Source organism: Palaemon carinicauda, chromosome 22, assembly GCF_036898095.1.
Source record: "Palaemon carinicauda isolate YSFRI2023 chromosome 22, ASM3689809v2, whole genome shotgun sequence".
NCBI lineage: Eukaryota > Metazoa > Arthropoda > Malacostraca > Decapoda > Palaemonidae > Palaemon > Palaemon carinicauda.
The window spans coordinates 87,036,417-87,057,958 of record NC_090746.1 but is presented as its reverse complement, the minus strand read 5'-3'; the positions used below and the strand labels follow the sequence as shown (position 1 = coordinate 87,057,958).

The window sequence follows — 21,542 nt, the reverse complement described above, 5'->3', positions numbered from 1 at the left end:
GTCTATATAGTTTAGTCAGCTAGGCTTGAATATTACTGGATCAGAATCCCAACAACCAGGTTTGTTCCAATCATATAAGACGATATATATTTAATATTCTACTCCCATTTAAAGGTTTAAAGGCCACTCATGAATGTCAGAGGCAAGAGACAGTGACATTGCCCTAGCAAGCCAGACTATGCCCTAGAGAATGACGAGATATACATATGATCAGGGCCTAAGTCCTCTCTCCATCCAAGCTGGGACTCAGCAGGTAGACTTATAGGCTTCCCCAAACCCCTAACCTTAGCTCACAAGGATGGTGAGGTAGCAGCTATTAAAGAAACAAACGCAGTTGAGCGGGACTCAAACTCCAGTTTGGCGATCACCAGTCTGGGGCGTTACCAAATATGCCACCACATTGCTCATAAAGCTGTGACTGGGGCCAAGCAAACCCGACCCAGGCTTGTACATGTTAGAAAGAAGGGAACAGCCTCTCTGGCTCCTTACTTTACCCTTACTTCTAAGTATATTTCTGCAGCTACATCAGACCACTTCATAGAAGATGAAACTGAGGGTTAGACCAAAGACCCAGGACCATCATGGGTGCTTGCTTTTACTATTTTTCCAGACAGGATTATACTGATGCTGCTGACTTCAATTATATTTTTCCAACCTTTTATGACCAGATAACTCTGATATTTAAAGAATTAGGACTAATGGATATGCAGTGTTGTAAGATTATTTTGGTCAAAATAAATCATATCAATGGTAGAGATGTAATATACGGAATATGGTTCACTGCTTGGACTTGTGGAATTTTATAGGCAACATTTTTTACTCTTGTTGGATAGACACTAGGTTATCAACCTTTATTCAAAACACACAAGGCATCAAGACAGACATAGGCAATCTATAAAAGTAAGCCAAAAAGAGTGGGAGGTTAGCATTGTAAGTCAAGGTACTGTAATACCTTCTTGCCATCATGAGGTATGCCCAGTATATATATATATATATATATATATATATATATATATATATATATATATATATATATATATATATATATATATGTATATGTATATACATATATATATGTATATATATAATTATATATATATATATATATATATATATATATATATATATATATGTATATACATATATATATACATATATATATATATATATATATATATATATATATATGTATATATATATATATATATATATATATATATATATATATATATATATGTATATATATATATATATATATATATATATATATATATATATATATATATATGTGTGTGTGTGTGTGTGTGTGTGTGTGTGTGTGTGTGTAATTGTGATTAAAAAAGAGGTTGTATTAAAAATAATTCCACTTCATAAAGAATATTGGTGCATTTTCTTATCAAAGTTATCTTGCATGCCTACAACTGAACTTTCCATTAAGATTATTAAAAGTCTATAAATTAAACAAATTTACTGCTAAGTCGAAATAAGAAGTACTATTCAATAAAGATTATGAGCGACACCTCTTAGAAACTTCAAAATATCAGTCATGAAAACATTCTGTCTTTAATATTTTTTTCTTCGGTTATTTTCATACCCTCGAGTAATGCGAGTCAATTTTTAGATGATGTTGCATGAATTTTCTCACGCAAATTTTTTATGGCACTACGAGCTTTCACCATTTTCTGTTACATCCGGGATACATGTGGATTCCAGGCCTAAAACATATTTCAAAAGGTGTACGGATATAGCCGTTACAAACTTTGTAAAAATTTTCACATCTACTATAAGTTTTCGTTTTTTGTTCATTTATCTTGATGCTTTTCGTAGATGTCATTAGATGCATCATATTTTTTTTTCTTTTTTCACTATTAATGAATTTCAAGATCTTCGTAGGGGTTGCTCGGATAGAAAATAGTTTTAACTAGTTGGCTTAAACCTTCAAGATATGAAGATAATTTAATTATATTTTACATTTCAAATTTAAAGTTGTTATTTGCTTGTTAAGTACTCTTCTTTTAGGCAATTAAATGATCTTTGGGTATTTTAAATTTAAAGATAATGTTTATTTATTAACTACTTCCGAGTGTATAAGTGTGGCGGGTTGAATTTTCATGGAGGGAGTTTTCTATGGGTGAAATTTCTGAGTGGAATTTTTTTATGGGGGAAATTTTGTAGGTGGAATTTTTGTTAGTGAAATTTTTCTGTCAAGGGGGACTTTACTATTTACATTAGAAACTTCATCAAGATTAGCCTTACTACATTGCTAAATAATCTCGATGTCGCTATCTGTGGAATGAGGAAATCTGGATAAACATTGAATTAGAAATCTAAATACTAATTTTTCTGGTGAAATTAATTCACATTTGTTTCTTAATTTAATTTTATTTAAAACACTTGCCTTAGAGATTTGATTCTGAAAAGATAGACATTTCCAGAGTTCACGTAATGTGAAGACATGTGATTTTTAGATGTTTCAGGTGCATGAATGTACCTCTGTATGTAATTCAACTATGTCTGAATATTTGTATAAAATAATTCAAACTTTTATTGAAAATGATCATTTTTTCCCAGAAAATAACTATGTTAAGGACAACATCTAACTAAATGACGCAAATAGGCTTAGTAGGCTTATATTCAAGTAATGCATGTCACTCTTGATATGGTCAATAACAATCTATATATACTTGTCAAAATTCGACACAGTATGAACAGAATGAAATCTGGTGTATCCTGCTTTAGAATATGTACAATTTTGTTCAAATCTATTTAGAATTTTATTGTGCCAAACAATGAAACTCAATTTGATAAAATTTTCTAATATATTTTGTTCAAATTAGGGCACCATATTTAATTTGCACACAACATTTTATCTAATAGGGCTACATATATAACTCAAAAGGGATTTAATTGTATGTAAACAAACAATAATAATACCAATTCCCTAATATCGCAAGAGGGTCTGCCCCTCTCTTTTATTCTTCTCCTGTACTTCTCTTTCTCCCTGTTTCCTTAATCTTTCCCATCCCGAGTACCTGCCTTTGAGTTATAAACTGGATTGTATCCAGGGGTACTCTTCCTTTCCCCATTTTCCCCACTTCCCTATTCTTATTATTGTTGTTGTGTATGTAAAACCAGGTTTTAATTTATGTGTAACATGTCATTGTTGCTTCAAAGATAGTAATTTAACAGGTCTGTAAGACTTCTGAGGAAATGTAGAATCTCGTGAGTGGGAATTTCCATTTCATTAGGGTAGGTTAATAAAAATGGTTACTTGTCATAGTCACTCGCAGGACTTTTTTATTTGTTTCCTGTGGCTACTTTCCTCTTGGTAAGGGTAGAAGAGACTCTTTAGCTATGGTAAGCAGCTCTTCTAGAAGGACACTCCAAAATCAAACAATTGTTCTCTAAGCTTGGGTAGGGCCATAGCCTCTGTACCATGGTCTTCCACTGTCTTGGGTTAGAGTTCTCTTGCTTGAGGGTACACTCGAGCATACTATTTTATCTTATTTCTCTTCTTCTTGTTTTGTTAAGTTTTTTTTATTGTTTATATAGGAGATATGCATTTTAATGTGGTTACTCTTCTTAAAATATTTTATTTTTGCTTTTTTCATTTCCTCACTGGGCTATTTTCCCTGTTGGGGCCCTTGGGCTTATAGCACCCTGCTTTGCCAACAAGGGTTGCAGCTTAGCAGGTAATAATAATAATAATAATAATAATAATAATAATAATAATAATAATAATAATAATAATAATAATAATAATAATAATAATAATAATAATAATAATAATAACCTATTACTTTTTGGAATCTAAACATTCTACGCTTTTCAACGATACCAATTTCATAGAATTGTAAGGGGGTACACATGGAGTGGGTCTAGCCCCATGGCCTGTTATGTATACAATAGAAATAAAGAAGCTAATCAAACTATAAATAGATAAATCTCCAAAAAATAGATGGCTATATACGTATATCTACACCGAAGGTCACAAGGGATACACCATTATGCGACACTTTTGCTCAAGGGACATGATATACAATTTACATCATCTAAATTATACAATCAGTAACAACAGGATTAATATTCTCTACGAGATAATCTATGGCTAATCTGGCAGAATGAAATGCCTTAGAATTTGGATTTTACACAGTATTTGAAATACTTTTGATATGAATCTATGTAACACTGAGAACATTATATAAAAACAACCAAATTAATTATAAGAAAAAATCACGTTTAATGGATCTTGCCGAGAAAACAACCTTGAATATCTATAAGAAGTGAACAGTGGAATAATAGAATCTTGGTATGAAGAAAACAAACATAAAATGTTAATTAATAGTAAAACATAACATCTATAGTCTGCAGGAATACATTATTTGGAGGCTAGTATGACTACTTTTTTATGTGAAGAATTTAACGAAACCGCATTCTGTCAATATTACTCAGCATATTTTAGAATAAAAGAGATTATTATTAACGATTCAGCAGTCAAACCAAGGTAGTTAAGATGAGTTATTGGAAGTATTTTAATTCTATTACATATCTATCAAGAAGGAAAACTTAGATTATAAAAAACCACATGCTTCCACGAGGAGAGCAAACATAAATTTGAATATGCCTAGTCCAGTCACAGGATTTAAGTATTTAAGGATTTAAGGATTTTCATTAACTCTAGCGACCCCTCTCAGGGTATGAGAGTACAATACAAAATATACAAAATTATAATTTGACTTACAATAATAGTACAAGATGGCAGTAAAAAGAAGCAAAAGTACTTTTGTTAACATATCTATAAAATACTGTACATATATCCGTATACCCATATATGCCATGTATATTGGGGGCATGAGCCCACATGAACCAGATAAAAAACTAATATATAACTAAAACTGTTCCAAGTAAGCGCGGTCACACGAGAGAGCCGTTTCATAGGTAAGTATCTTTGGCTACTACCACTGCGCTGCTGAAAAGCTCAAAAACTCATGGGAACAGAAGAAAAAGGAAAAAAAGTACTTACATCAGAAGTGAAAAACGTGCCAGTAAGTATACTAGGTGTTGTATATAGCGGTACTATAAGTAAATTGGCGAATAGTACATAGGTAAAGGAAACAAGAAAGTGATAATAAATAAGAATTGCTTAATAGATACGTAAATATAGAGGTAGGAGGAGAGTTGGAAATATGGAGTTGGAAGTCGGAAAGAAATTTATGAAACACTGGTTGTCTCAACTATATGGCCAAATATTGATACTTCGAATGGAATAAAAGGTAAAGAAATTAAATATCTGTAAAACTTACAACAAAGAATAGTAAGAAGTTAGGGTTTCATTGTATATTATTACATCTCAATGTATCCTAGTATTCCAACTACTTTTTCTTATAGGAAAAATTACGCTCCCTTCGAAAATAACACTCGTTCCCGTCGCAAATGAATAGTTACAGAAATATATATACATCTATATCCGCCGATAATGGGGGACCCCCTTTGGGAACCCGGGGTTTAGGGTGGGGTAAACATACTGGGGAACCGATATATAACCGTAATTCAGTCCTTTTCTTCTCTATACATTTCTTTCTGGTATTTATTATAATCGTAGGAAAAGACAAATCAGTATACCTGGATATATTTGGGAGGAGCCGTTTCAAAGGTTATTTCTTGTAGTAATACAGTAACCAGTGCTGCCAACGCTTGATGTAGATTAAATGTTAGCATTCCATACATGATGTAGATCAAATGTTAGCGTTTCATGCTAACATTAGCACCCATTTGTTCGTTTGTTCGTTCGCCCCATCTTCCGTCCTTCGCTTATATAACCCCCCTTCGCAGGAGTTTCTCTCCATTATTACTCTTTTTATTACCGTATTATTTTCTCATTTTATATTCCCATTCAATATAATTTATCATACATTCCATTTTACCTTCCTATATTGGGTTTATTTGTTTTGTTATTTCCTTTCCCATTTGTACGTACGTTCGTTTCATCAGTTTCCGATTTGCGCATATATCCCCCCCCCTGCGCAGGAGTTTCCTCTCCCCCATTACTCTTTTTATTAGTGTTATTTTCTCATTTTTTATTCCCATTCAATATTATTTATCATTCATTCCATTTTACCTTCCTATATTGGTTTTATTTGTTGGGTTATTTCTTTATCCCTTCCCGGTTTCACATAAATACTTACCCTGGACTAGTTTTTTTATCCAGTTAATTCTCGGTATGATCTCCTCATTTTATATTACCATTCACTATTATTTACCGTTCATTCCATTTTATCTTCCTATAATGTTTGTATTTATTTTTGTTGGTTAGTTCCTTTTCTCTCCTCTGTGTCTTATAAAACTTTTCTTTGGTCTAGTTTCCGTATTTAGTTCATTCATGTTTTCCCTCTCTTGTTCGTTGTTTTTCCCTTAACCAATCACCACTCTAGGCCTATTCAGATATCTCCCTACCCCCCCTTCCTTTATCTCTTTATGCGCTCTTTTCCGACCCATTGTTCCAATGCCTTTCCCGTTTTAACCTTTGACCTAGTTACTCGTTCTTCGTTACTAGTGCGTTTTTTTTCCCGTATTTTGAGATGGAACATATTATAGAAACTTGTACCGGTTGCAGCATTCCGTATCTAAAAGCAGTGGCTCAATTCCATGGTGATTTTGTTGATAATTCAGGTAATGTTGAGCATTTTCTTAAATCTCACAATGTTATTCCTCAACGTTTAAACTGCCCCAAGTGTCGTGCGCTTTTATCTTATAGGGCAGACATTCACGGGTTTTATTGCTCTACTGTAACCACCATCCGTAAAACTAAGAAGAAACGTCGTTGTGGGTATACTGTTTCGGCCTATAAAGGTACTTTTTTGGACCAAAGTCGGCTACCCCCATGGAAGATAATATTATGTGCGAACCACTTTTTGCATAAACATTCGGACCATGAGACCCTCATGGATGGTATAGACATATCTTCAAAGACTAGTGTGGATTGGAGAAGTTTCTGTTCGGAGGTTACCGAATACTTCTTCGATAATCAAGAGGCGATTGGTGGTGATGGAGTTACTGTTGAAATAGACGAAACTCATTTTGGTAAATCTAAATACAACCGTGGTAGACCGTTAAGTGCCATATGGGTCTTTGGGGGTATTGAACGTGTGACCAAGAAATTTTTCATTATCCCTTTAGTTCCCCCCCTTTCTACTAAACGAGATGCTGCTACTCTAATTCCCCTCATCCAGAAGTATATTAAACGTGGTAGTATTATTATGAGTGATAAGTGGGCTGCATACAACTCTCTATCGGAAATTGGTTACGTTCATAAGTCGATTAATCATTCGGAGCATTTCGTTGACCCCCTAGACCCAACCATCCATACTGAAAATATAGAACGTCTCTGGAGAGAAGTGAAGGAGTGGGTTCAGAGGCCTGGAATCAAGACTGAACATTTCAAGCAATATTTTTCCAGGTTCTTTTTCACCCACTACTATCCTCGTCATACGTTGCTCCACCACTTTTTCATTACTGCCAGTCGCCCCTACCCTCCTTTACAACAACAGACAATCGACCCCCCCTACCCACAAGACCCTGATGACCCCCAGCCATCCACATCCCAGTCATAGAAGTTAATCCGTCAGTCTCTTCCTTCCGAGTCCAGCAAGTTTCGACGTTTTCTTCATAATAGTAAGTCATTCCTCAATAGTCATTATTCGTGTTTTGTGACCGGGGTACTTCTAGGCAAGGTTAGGTGGGTTTGTTAGGTTCTGTGGCCTTTCTGTACTTTTTATATATTTCGTACCAGTTATATGGAGAAATTATTGAATATATCTGAGGAGATATTTAGCAGTTCTAGCACTAGTAATGCCATCGTGTCGTTGGTAGTTCTGTGTACCATTCGTCTCCGTTGGTAGTACTGTGTATGAAGGTAAGTCATTCCCCCATTCTTATTATATGTGTTTTGTGACCGGGGTACTTCTAGGCAAGGTTAGGTGGGTTTGTTAGGTTCTGTGGCCTTTTGGTACTCTTTATTTATTGTGTAATAGTTTTATGGAAGTATTATTTAGTTTACGTATGGAAAAATTTATTTCTACCTCTAGTAATGACACCGTACCGTTGGTAACACTGTGTACCATTCGTCATCGTTGGTAGTTCTGTCAACCATTGGTAACGTTGCTAATGTTATCGTCCCCTACATCTGTTGTTTATATATTTTAACTCAGTATATATGTCCACAGTGTTAATATTTATATGGTTCATTTGTATTGTATTTCATTGTGTGATTTCGTACAGGAAATATATGATTTCCTATAGTAGATATCGTGATTTAACTGGTTTTCTCATTCATTTCATCCGTAATAACATCAACCAATTCGTCAACTTATAACTAACCGAATTGGTTGATCTGTTTGTTTGCGATTGAAATGGTCATCATAATCGGTTAAATCTCGTTATTTTCTATAGGAAATCATATATTTCTTGTGCGAAGTCACACGATGGAATAATATACAAAATTACCGAAGTTTTTAGGTGGGGAAGGTTTGTTGGGGAATTGATAAACAATGGCAAAACTAACCTTTTCTTCCCTATTCATTACTCTCTGGGACGCATAATAAATCCATGGAAAATTACTCTTAAATATTTGCATCTATTGCTCCTGAGATATTTTTCTTTTGCTTTTTGACATTCTGTGATTCGCTCTGTTTATTTGTGGGACCGGGGCTTACTTTCCAGATATATCTGTGACCTGGGCAGGTTTGTGACCTAGGAAGGGAGTTCCAGGATGCTTTCCCCCCGTGCTAGATCTGTGACTGGGGAACTACTAGGTTAGGTTAGGTGGGATGTGTTAGGTTTAGTGCCCTTTTGAATGTATCCCAAAACATATATAACATAGGATGGGACAACACTTCTATAGAAAAACAAAGCTTTTCTTATAGTAAGTACAGAAATGTGATTTCAACGAATTTTACCGTTATTTCAGTTATAAATAATCACTTTTTTTCCTGTTTTTTCCTCACCCAAAATCCCTGGTTCCCACCTGTGTCCATTGGGATGTGGGTTGGATAACGGGAGAACATTTTATTTGCAACTGAAATAAAGGTAAAATTCATTGAAATCACATTATTTACCATAGGAAAAACATTTTTCTGTTATAAATGTTTTCCTGACTGGAACTATAATTTTGCTATGAAAACTGCTGGAGGAAAAGCATTGAAGGAATTTGCTGTAAATATAGAATAAAAGTAGAAATAAGAAATTGGTGGAAAGGGACTAAAAAAATAAGAAAAGAATTTGGGGCGTAAATGTACTTTGTTAGTATGTGTAAACTTTCTTATTAATTGTCAAATTGATTTTATTTATGGGGAATTCGTTTTTTTATTTTTGTCTGAAATACAATAATATGAAGATAGATTTATGATTTAAGTACAGTGGTACATTAACATGTTTGCCTAGCATTCGCGTGGCAGTAGGTCGATCTCTGCCTTTGACCGTGAATTTAAGCTGTTTACTGGGGAGGTCACTGCTATAGTTGGGCACCACAGTGGGATTATGGTCCTGTCCGGCTGACATTCTGGTGAGCATCTATTCAGATGAAAATGGAAATGAAACCAGACACCTTTACCTTTTCAAAGAGATGTAAATTAGTCAATCACAGAAAGAAGGTAGATCAGGTACGTTTCTCTTGTTTGTACAGGAGACATTGGGTAGTATTGTGACCCCCCCATAACCCTCTAAATAATTTCCTGACACAAGGCCAGTCAGACTGATCTTGACCCTCACTTATTGGAACTGAGTTGCCATATTCTTCCGGCCTCTCTCCTCTTGGTGTTCATCACATGTGCAAGAACAGGGCCAGTTAGTCACACTGGTACTATTGCTGGCTTCAATTGGAACTGCAGTTTCTTCCCCAATGTTTGGGGGATGGAAGATCAGATTTTTGGTTCAATCGCTCTTTCTGGGAACTGAGTCGCCTCTGCCTTTGCTCTCATCACGGAACTCTCATGCCAAAACAAGTGCTGCTCTGGTCTTTGTTGCCAGCTGTTTTGTGCCTCTTCCTCTTGGTTTTGGAGTTACGCTTGGGAGAGGAAGGCTTGCGGGAATCTGGTACCTCGCTGGTGGATTGAGGAGGTGCAGTTGTTCCCTCCCTTGCCCCTGCTATGTTCCCGGGGCTGGGACCTGTGCTGTTGTTCTCACGTGGCAACGTGTTCACTTGCCACTCTCTGCACCCCTTCTTTTAGTGGCGGGGTCACATTCAAGACTGGGTGTCATTTGGTAGTACTTGTGCTGTTGTTTCTGCTGTCATGGCTTAGATTAGACAGGCCCCCTTGGATTCCTGCCGTAGACCAGACAGTCTGACTATATTCTCATCATTGGTTTACCTCTCTTGTTTTGTCGGGCATAAAGGTTAATTTTCTTGAGTTTAGTTGGTTGGCTTGTCACTTTTTTTCTTGTTCCTTCTATTCTCTCCCTGTCTGAAAGAGGACATTTTCCAGATCCCTCGGCTCCAATGTGGATAATCGGGCTAGATCAATTTTCTTGAGGTAATATTTATTAATTTGGATTTTTTATAATGAAATTAATTTTGATAATACTTATGTGGATAATTTAACTAATCCCGCCCAGCCTTCCCCACATATCAGGCCCCAAAAGATTTTCAAGGTGAGTGGACAGCTGTGTTGCCAATGGGGGGACAGAATAGGCTGTAGCAGGATTGCCAATGGGGTTAAAAATTGGACAGTTTTTGGTGATTCATTGCTAACTAAATTATCCAGGAATTAATCTTAATTTTGTTATGAAAATTCCATCTCAGTTGTATTCCTAGTTATATACAGTATTGTACTGAATACTAAATACGTACTGTACATGAAAGCATTCACTGTCATATTATTATTATTATTATTACTTGCTAAACAACAACCCTAGTTGGAAAAGCAGGATGCTATATGGCCAGGGGCCCTAACAAGGAAAATAGCCCAGTTAGGAAAGGAAACAAGAAATAAAGAAATATTTTAAGAACAGTAACAACATTAAAATTAATTTTTCAATATTTAACTTAGCCGGTGATTATATAAGCTGCAGCTCTGCTGCTCGACAGAAAACTCTACGTAAAAAATCCGCCAGTGATCGCTATGCAGGTAGGGGGTGTACTTCAACAGCGCCATCTGTCGTGCAGGTACTCAGTACTCATTGTAAACAAAGAACTCAATTTTCTCTCTGTCGTACTACCGGCAAGACCTACTAATTCGCTGTTGCTAACTGGATTTGTTTTCATAACTATTTGGTGAAGTACACGTTTCTAGTTTTGAGCTTTCGCTGTGCAGGCTTTCTCTTCAATAAATCCTTGCTTTCTTTTTTTGATATCGGATTATTTGTTGATGACTTTGGATAGTTTTTGAATTCCCCTTTGACCAATTCAAAATGGCTGACCTTTCTCAAGTCCCTAAATTCAGGAAGTGTAATGCTAGGGACTGTTCAAGGCATCTTCCGAAGGCCTCTATCGATCCTCACACCGTTTGTTCCAATTGTCGGGATAAAACCTGTCAATTGGAAGATCGTTGTGAGGAATGCGTTGGGCTTTCGGAATATGATTTTATCGAATTCCAGAAATATACACGTAGGCTAGAGAGAGATAGAGTCAGGAGAAGTTCATCTCGTTCCGTTGATTTTTCCTCTCCTCATGCCCCACAACCTATTCCTTCCCCTGTAGTGGTTGCTCCTAATCCCCCTTCTGGCACTCAGGAACCTTCGATGGCAGATATGATGCGTGCCATCCAAGCTCTGGGTGAGAGAGTTGAGTCCTTGGCTAGTGACCGTAACCAGCTCATGGCGGACGTCAAGGAGCTGAAGTGTAAGAGTGCAGTGGGAAGTGATAAAGTGAGTGATAGTGTTGTGGATAGTGTTGCGCTTGAGGGTTCGTCTGTTCGTGCCTGTCGTCCTCCTAGTCCGGGACCTCTTGCAAGCTCCCAAGTCCAGGGGAGAAGCACTGTCGTACGATCAAAGGGTTCGAGAGGCTTTAATCAGCGAACAGACGTTCCCTCCGTGGTTTCGGGCGTATCTACCCAAGATTGCCCCACCCACACAGAGACGAGAGAGCCCATTTATTCCTCGTCTGCGGAAGAGGTTTCTCGTAAGAAACCATGGACCAAGGTCTCACGACCTCTTAAGCGCAAGTCGGTCCCTTCCGCGTAAGTCCAACGGCCCAGTTGTAGCCACTGGGTCAGTTCGGACTCGCTGCAGTCTTCCGATGACTGCAATCTCCTAAGAGAGGCAAAGCGGTACCGCCTCAGGCAGTTACACCGTCTGTCGCCGCACCTGCTCCTGCAGACCCTAAGTGGTCTTTGCTGCAGACCATGCAGTACCAGTTAACGTCTCTAATGCAGGACTTTCGTGCGGAGAAGGTTGCTGCTGCACCAACCTCTTGCCTACAACCAACCACGGTTGTGCGTCCTGTGGACGCTGAGGCGACCTTCTTGCGCACTCCAGCTGAGAGAGTCCCGCCACCCATGCGTTCCAGTGTACCCTGCCAGCCGCATGTTGACGTTCAGCGACGCACGGAACCTTCCGTTGACGTTCGCGAGGTACAACAACCGTCAAAGTTGTTTTGTTTTGACGCGGTGCGTCAACCTCCGCAACCCAGTGTGGTTGCCGCTGCTCGCCCACATCAGATTAGACAGTCTGGAGTAGACGCTGTGCGTCCCCGCGCTGCTATGGTTGTTGCCAGCTCACAGACTGGGCAACAGTTCCATGACGTTGCGTCCGGTTCAGTCACGCGTGCACCCGTGCGACCGGACTCAGCTGACCAGCCGATACCTACTCCATTGCCTCTTCCTCCTCAATTCTCGGATGATGGACTCTCTGATGATGACGATGCGGCACACGTTGATGAACCACATTCGGACCTTGACGAGCCCAAGTCCACGCAACCCTCTTTGGACTTTAGAAAAGTTCTGGCTCTGTTCAAAGAGATATTTCCGGACCAGTTTGTGTCTGTGGCTCCACGCTCTCCTCCGTCAGAGTTTGCTTTAGGTACGCAGTCATCCTCGCCTGCCTTTACGAGACTCGTCCTCGCACGCTCGTCCAAGAGAGCTTTACGAGTTTTAGGAGATTGGATGCAGTCCAAAAAGAGTCTAGGGAAGACAGCCTTTACGTTTCCCCCTGCTAAACTCTCTTCCAGATCGAGCGTCTGGTATGCCACGGGAGAAGTTCTCGGCTTGGGAGTTCCTGCCTCTGCCCAGGGCGACTTCTCAAGTCTTGTAGACTCTCCCCGCAGGCTAGCCATGAGACGCTCTAAGATATGCTGGTCACCTTCGGACCTAGACCATCTGTTGAAAGGAGTATTTAGAGCCTTCGAGGTCTTCAACTTTTTGGACTGGTGTCTGGGAGCTTTGAGCAGGAAGATCTCCCCGACTGAGAAGGAATCTTCCTTGCTCATCATGTCCTGCATGGACAAGGCCATACGTGACGGATCTAGTGAGCTTGCTGCATCGTTCGTATCCGGAGTCCTCAAGAAGCGTGAGAACCTTTGCTCTTTCCTGTCAGCTGGAGTGACACCGTGTCAAAGATCAGAACTTCTGTTTGCTCCTCTCTCTAAGTGCCTTTTTCCAGAGGACTTGATTAAGGAGATTGCTGCTTCTTTGATTCAGAAGGACACCCATGACCTGGTTGCGTCCTCTGCCCGCAAAGCCACCCCTTTGCCTACCTTGTCAAGACCAAGGATGGACACTCCAGCGTCCAGATTTATTCCGCCCTTTCGTGGCAGAGCCTCCAGCAGAGGAGGTGCTCGTGCCGAAGGGAGACGTGGGAAGAAGAAAGGAACCAAGTCCTTTAAAGGCAGAGTCTGACTGCCACCTTCTTCAGACAGCAGTGGGAGCCAGACTCAAGAACTTCTGGCAGACCTGGGAGAAGAGAGGCGCAGATGCACAATCTGTGAAGTTGCTCAGAGAGGGGTACAAGATCCCGTTTGTATGAAAACCCCCTCTAGCAACGTCTCCCATCGATCTCTCTCCCAGGTACAGAGAGGAAGACAAGAGACGAGCATTGAAACAGGAGGTGTCTCTCTTGCTAGAAAAGGGAGCGGTAGTCAAAGTCCTGGACCATCAAACCCCGGGCTTCTACAACCGTCTCTTCTTAGTGGTAAAGAAGACAGGAGGGTGGAGGCCGGTGCTAGACTTCAGTGCGCTGAATGTCTTTGTCACAAAGCAGACGTTCGCCATGGAGACCACAAAGTCCGTTCTAGCAGCGGTCAGAAAGGAAGACTGGATGGTCTCTTTAGACCTAAGGGACGCTTACTTTCACGTCCCCATCCACCCAGACTCCCAACCTTTTCTGAGATTCGTTTACGAAAAGGTTGTCTACCAGTTTCAAGCCCTGTGCTTTGGCCTAAGCACAGCTCCTCTTGTGTTAACGAGGCTGATGAGGAATATAGCCAAATTCCTTCATTTAGCGAACATCAGAGCCTCCCTCTATTTGGACGACTGGCTTCTAAGAGCTTCTTCCAGTCGTCGCTGTCTGAAGGATCTAAAGTGGACTCTAGATCTGACCAAGGAATTGGGTCTCCTGGTCAATATGGAAAAGTCTCAAGTGGTCCCATCCCAAACTATTGTGTATTTAGGGATGGAGATTCACAGTCAAGCTTTTCGGGCTTTTCCGTCGGCCCCCAGAACAAGTCAAGCCCAGTTATGCATCCAGAACATGCTGAAGAAGGAACGATGTTCAGTCAGGCAGTGGATGAGTCTGATAGGGACACTATCATCCCTGGAACAGTTCGTTTCGTTAGGAAAACTACACCTCCGTCCTCTTCAATATCACCTAGCTGTTTACTGGAAAAAGGACAAGACGCTAGAAGCGGTCTCGATCCCCATTTCCGAGAAGATGAAGTCTTCCCTGACTTGGTGGAAGGACAGTATCAGCCTCAGAGAGGGTCTGCCCCTGGCTGTTTAGACTCCCAACCACGTTCTCTTCTCGGACGCATCGGACACGGGCTGGGGCGCGACATTAGACGGTCGGGAATGCTCGGGAACTTGGAACTCGAGTCAAAGGACAATGCATATCAACTGCAAGGAGCTACTGGCAGTTCATCTGGCCTTGAAAAGCTTCAAGTCTCTCCTTCAAGGCAAAGTGGTGGAGGTGAACTCGGACAACACCACGGCTTTGGCGTACATCTCCAAGCAAGGAGGGACCCACTCTATGACGTTGTACGAGATCGCAAGGGACCTCCTCACCTGGTCAAAAGATCTAAACATTTCTCTAGTAACGAGGTTCATCCAAGGCAACTTGAATGTCATGGCAGATTGCCTCAGTCGGAAGGGACAAATCATTCCAACAGAATGGACCCTACACAAGGATGTGTGCAAGAGACTGTGGGCCACATGGGGCCAGCCTACCATAGATCTCTTCGCAACCTCGATGACCAAGAGGCTCCCAATATATTGCTCACCAATCCCGGACCCAGCAGCAGTTCATATAGATGCCTTTCTCCTAGATTGGTCACATCTAGACCTATATGCATTCCCCCCGTTCAAGATTGTCAACAAGGTACTGCAGAAGTTCGCCTCTCACGAAGGGACAAGGTTGACGTTAGTTGCTCCCCTCTGGCCCGCGAGAGAATGGTTCACCGAGGTACTTCGATGGCTAGTGGACGTTCCCAGAACTCTTCCTCTAAGGGTGGACCTTCTACGTCAGCCACACGTAAAGAAGGTACACCAAGGCCTCCACGCTCTTCGTCTGACTGCCTTCAGACTATCGAAAGACTCTCGAGAGCTAGAGGCTTTTCGAAGGAGGCAGCCAGGGCGATTGCTAGAGCAAGGAGGACATCCACTCTTAGAGTCTACCAATCGAAGTGGGAAGTCTTCCGAAACTGGTGCAAGTCAGTATCAGTATCCTCGACCAGTACCTCTGTAACTCAAATAGCTGACTTCCTTTTATTCCTGAGGAAAGAAAGATCTCTTTCAGCTCCCACTATCAAGGGTTACAGAAGCATGTTGGCATCAGTCTTCCGTCACAGAGGCTTAGATCTTTCCAACAACAAAGATCTACAGGACCTCCTTAAGTCTTTTGAGACCACGAAGGAGCGTCGTTTGGCTACACCTGGTTGGAATTTAGACGTGGTACTAAGATTCCTCATGTCAGAAAGGTTCGAGCCGCTTCAATCAGCCTCCTTTAAAGATCTCACTTTAAAGACTCTTTTCCTGGTTTGCTTAGCCACAGCTAAAAGAGTCAGTGAGATTCACGCCTTCAGCAGGAACATCGGATTTTCATCTGAAACGGCTACATGTTCTTTACAACTTGGTTTTCTAGCCAAAAACGAGCTACCTTCTCGTCCTTGGCCGAAATCGTTCGATATTCCAAGCCTATCAAATATGGTTGGAAATGAACTAGAAAGAGTCTTATGCCCTGTTAGAGCTCTTAAGTTCTATTTAAGACGAACTAAACCTTTACGAGGACAGTCAGAAGCTTTATGGTGTTCTGTTAAGAAACCATCTTTGCCTATGTCAAAGAATGCTTTATCCTATTTTATCAGACTGTTAATACGAGAAGCTCATTCCCATCTGAGTGAGGAAGACCAAGCTTTGCTGAAGGTAAGGACACATGAAGTTAGAGCTGTCGCAACTTCAGTGGCCTTTAAACAAAATAGATCTCTGCGAAGTATAATGGACGCAACCTATTGGAGAAGCAAGTCAGTGTTCGCGTCTTTTTATCTTAAAGATGTCCAGTCTCTTTACGAGAACTGCTACACCCTGGGACCATTCGTAGCAGCGAGTGCAGTAGTGGGTGAGGGCTCAACCACTACATTCCCCTAATTCCATAACCTTTTTAATCTTTCTCTTGAAATGTTTTTATTGTTGTTTTTGGGTTGTCCGGAAGGCTAAGAAGCCTTTCGCATCCTGGTTGATTTGGCGGGTGGTCAAATTCTTTTCTTGAGAAGCGCCTAGATTAGAGGTTTTGATGAGGTCCTGTAGTATGGGTTGCAACCCTTCATACTTCAGATCCTAGGGGTCGCTCAGCATCCTAAGAGGATCGCGAGGCTCCGTAAGGAAGACGTACTTAAAAAGGCAGAGTAATTGTTCAAGTTGACTTCCTTACCAGGTACTTATTTATTTTACGTTTGTTATTTTGATAACTGCTAAAATGAAATAAAAAATCCTTAGCTCATAATAATGTAAACATTTATTGCTGGTCTCTACCCACCCCCCTGGGTGTGAATCAGCTTATATAATCACCGGCTAAGTTAAATATTGAAAAATGTTATTTTAATAATAAAAGGGATTTTGACGTAGGAAAAATCTATTTCTGGGCGAGGGACCTGTGCCGCCCAGTGAATAAGCTCCATTTAGCACTTATTCTTAGGTAATTTACTGCTAAATATACCAGAGAAAAAATGTAAAGGAGTGCTAGGTTAACTAGCTCGCTCACCTATTGGTGTCGGTATAAAATTGGGCGTATATTCCAGAGGTCCCGCACTATTTAGATTAATCCACGACAGAGAACCCCAATAGAGGAGAGCCGTTCAACCTCACTCGGTACTACTACAATGCATCCGCTCAGAACCCAACTCCTTAGCACCCAAAGTTTGGGGACTCCAAGGGAGAGGAGCTGGGAGGGTTCACTGGGCGGCACAGGTCCCTCGCTCAGAAATAGATTTTTCCTACGTCAAAATCCCTTTTCTGGGCTCGAACCTGTGCCGCCCAGTGAATCTATACAAGAGAAAAATGTCACCAAACTTGCAAAATAAAGGAAAAAACATAAGCGTAAGAGAAATACAGGATGCTTTAATCAGAGATGAGTACCAAAAAACAATTATAAGGGTATCTTAAATATGAACATAAATCCAATAAGGTAGGTATAATAATGCCGTGAGTGATAATATATACAGATACTCAGGAGCATAAAATTTACAAATATAATAACAGTATTCAGGTGCGAGACCAACGAATACAATAGGGTATAAATGAGGCAGGTAAGAGGGAGAGATAAAGAGTCAAGGCATTAACCTGTGAGTTACTCGGGAGTAACCACGCTCCCTGCGGCTACTGTAGAAAATTTTAGGGCTTCCAAATGTTTAAGGTAGTGTTTCTTGAACACTGACGGTGATTTCCACCCTGTATACCTGGAAAGGTCTGTAAAATTCATGTGGTGAAAGAAGTTCACCGAGGTGGCAACCGCCCTGATATCATGTGCAAGAGGAAAAGAGTCAGGGTTAGCTTGTTTAATAAAATACAAAATTTGTTGCCTGATCCCTTTAATAGTAATGGTACCGCCTTGTTCTCTAACGAATGGAGGCCCCGAGGAGTTAGAGGAGGTCCGGGATAAATAAGACCTAAGAGTAGTGACAGGGCACAGCGACGGATCTTGCGTGAGGGGAACAATTTTCCAGGAGGTCCATCTGTTTTGAGGGTCTTCATTCCTAGCCAAAAAGAATTTGTTAGGAGAAAGAAGGACCTCTCCTGAAGGCAGAAAGTCAATATGACCCGGGTCTCTCGACAAGGGTGCCAATTCAGAAATTCTTGCCCCGGAAGTCAAGCTCACTAGGAAAAGTGTTTTCCTGAGAAGGGGCATGTAATCACAAGAACTGTTAATGGTATCAGAAGCCAATTTGAGTACGTCATTAAGGAACCAGGTCACCGGGGTAGGACGAGTAACCGGTTTCAGTCTGGCACAAGCTTTCGGAATTGAAGCTAACAAAGAGTCGGTTAAGTCTATGTTAAAACCCACTAGGAAGATCTTTTTCAGAGCCGATTTAATAGTGGTGATAGTATTGGCTGCCAGACCTGATTCTAATAAAGATCTAAAGAAAGTGACTGTAAGGTTCAAGTTCATACAGTTCACGTCTTTGAGTCTATTAAAAATTTTGCCAACTTTTTAACTGCAGAGTCATACTGGCGGATGGTGGAATCCCGTTTATCCGATTCTAGGAACAAGGTGTTTTGAGGATCAATATTGGCACCATGCATAGCCGCAAACTTCATAAAGTCCATAAAGTTAGGGCGCTCTGAATGTTTGAGAAAGCGTACACAACGCGTGTTTGTACTATCTGAGACAGAACCGGATTGGGTATCGGGTGAGGGTATAGTCTCAACTCCCGCAGGAGAGGATACCAGTTGCTCTTGGGCCAGTTGGGTGCGACCAAGGCTACTTGTCCCTTGAAGGATCTCAGTTTGTCTAGAACTTTCAGTAAAAGATTCACCGGGGGAAAGAGATAAATCTTTTCCCAGTTGTCCCAATTCTGTGACATGGCGTCTGTGGCGTAAGCCTGAGGGTCTAGATTGGGAGCCACATATACTCTCAATTTGTGGTTGGATTCCGTGGCGAAGAGGTCCACTTGGAGACCGGGAACCTGAGAGAGAATCCACCGAAATGACTTTAGATCGAGTGACCATTCCGATTCTAGAGGGGAGGTCCGGGACAGGGCGTCTGCCACTACATTCCGGACTCCCGCCAGGTGGACAGCTGAAAGATGCCAACGGTTCGAGGCTGCTAGGGAGAATATGGCTACTAGAACATGGTTCAGAGGCCCTGACTTTGACCCGCCTCTGTTGAGGCAGCGGACCACCACTTCGCTGTCGAGGACCAGACGAAGGTGTTGTTTCTTGGGAAGAGCGAGACGTTTCAGGGTTAGAAGAACTGCCATGGCCTCTAGCACATTGATGTGAAAATGGCGGAACAAGGGAGTCCAAAGACCTTGAGCTTTCTTGAGGTGAGAATAGCCGCCCCAACCTGATAAGGATGCGTCTGTGTGAATGATTAATTCCGGAGGCGGAAATCGAAGGGGAACTGACTTTGACAGACTGTTTGCTCTTGTCCAAGGAAGAAGTCTTTCCCGTAGAATGGGAGGAAGGCGGACTTTCCTGTCCCGGAGCTTCCGGTTCGCCCTCGAACGCCAGACACGATTGATATCTTTCAATTTTGCTTTCAGAAGAAGATCCGTCACTGAGGCAAACTGAAGGGACCCCAGAATCTTCTCTTGGAGTCGTCTGGAACTTACTTTGTCTTTGAGAAAGCGTTTGGTGTTCCTTGCAATCTCTAACCTCTTGGGTCTGGGAAGACACAGAGTATGAGATATAAGATCCCATTGCAGGCCGAGCCATTGGAACTTCGATTTTGGAAGAAGACGGGACTTCTTGAAGTTGATCTGGAAGCCTAGAGACTGAAGATAATGGATGACTTTGTGAGTGGCTTTTAGGCAATTTTGGGAGGTGTCTGACCAAATGAGCCAGTCGTCCAGATAGGCTACTACTTGAATCCCTAGATTCCTGAGTTCCTGAACAGCGACTTCTGCTAGCTTTGTGAAGATCCTTGGGGCGATGTTGAGCCCGAAAGGCATCACCTTGAAGGAGTAACTTTTGTCCCCTAAGCGAAAGCCTAGGTACGGACGGAAGTGTCTCGCTATCGGGACGTGATAGTAGGCGTCTGTAAGATCGATAGAGGTGGTGACGGCCCCACGGGGAAGTAAGGTCCGCACCTGCGAGACGGTAAGCATTCGAAACTTGTCGCATTGAATGGACAAGTTGAGAAGGGATAGATCTAGAATCACTCTTCTCTTGTCTGAATCCTTCTTCGGGACACTGAACAGCCGACCTTGAAACTTCAGATGTTTCGTTTCTTGTATGGCGTTCTTTTGTAAAAGATCCTGGACAAATTCGACCAGGTCCGGAGTGGAATGTTGACGAAATTTGTTCGGAGGAGGAGGTCCTTGAATCCAACTCCACCCCAGTCCCTTGGAGATGATACTGAACGCCCAGGGACTGAACCTCCATTTGTTGCGGAAGGCATAGACCCTCCCCCCTACCTGCTGCACCTCAGTATTGGTTTGAGGAGTTGCCTCCACGTCCGCCTCGGAAGTTCTTTCCTCTGCGAAAGGCTCTTCCCCTGCCTTTGTTCTGGTTAGAGCCACGGTGGTAGCCTCTACCTCTACCATAACTCTGGGAAGAGCTATGAGCCTCGTAAGACTGGTTAAAGGCAGGGGAAGTGGCGGAGGCACCAGAAAGCTGGCTCTTAGGTAGCAGAACGGTGACATAGTCATCCGAAGGAGCCCGAGAGGTGGAAGGCTGTGCAGGGACAACAGAAGATGGAGGAAGAGGCAGCCGGAAGTTGGATGAAGCACTCTGTTGTTGCCTGAACTGGGTGGAGGTATATGGTCTAAGCTTCTTCCTACCCCGGGCTTGATAATTTGCGGGGTCATACTTGCGTTTAGGGGTCAAACCCCAACGGGCTTTAAGGCTCTGATTAACCCTAGTGGCCTCCGCCAAGACTTCCTCTACGAGATCCTCGGGGAAGAGATTTGAACCCCAACAGGAGGACCGGATGAGTTTATAAGGTTCATGCCTAATCGTCGCCTCAGCTAGGACATGCTTGCGACATCTGCGTTTAGCAGTAGCGAAGTCATATAAGTCATAATATAAAGACTGTAACGTAGCCTTGTTGAGAGACTTAAAAATACTCTCCGTATCGTAAGTCAAGGCTATCGACTCCGTGGATGTGGCCAGGTTTAGAGTACGGCCCACACGTAGGCGGGAATCATATTCCTGTTTAATGAGGGATTCCGGGAGACGGGGAAGCTT

At 41.6% G+C, this 21,542-nt stretch overlaps 1 protein-coding gene across 1 annotated transcript in view; it reads left to right on the top strand.

Annotated features, from left to right (window-relative positions):
- The first annotated feature begins 4,948 nt into the window (after positions 1 to 4,948).
- The window catches only part of Dus2 (Dihydrouridine synthase 2), a 162,205-nt gene continuing 145,611 nt past the window's right edge, over positions 4,949 to 21,542 (top strand). The window contains exon 1 of the mRNA XM_068345823.1: positions 4,949 to 5,045. The gene's annotated coding sequence lies outside the window, so the exon portion shown is untranslated. The remainder of the gene's footprint in view (positions 5,046 to 21,542) is intronic.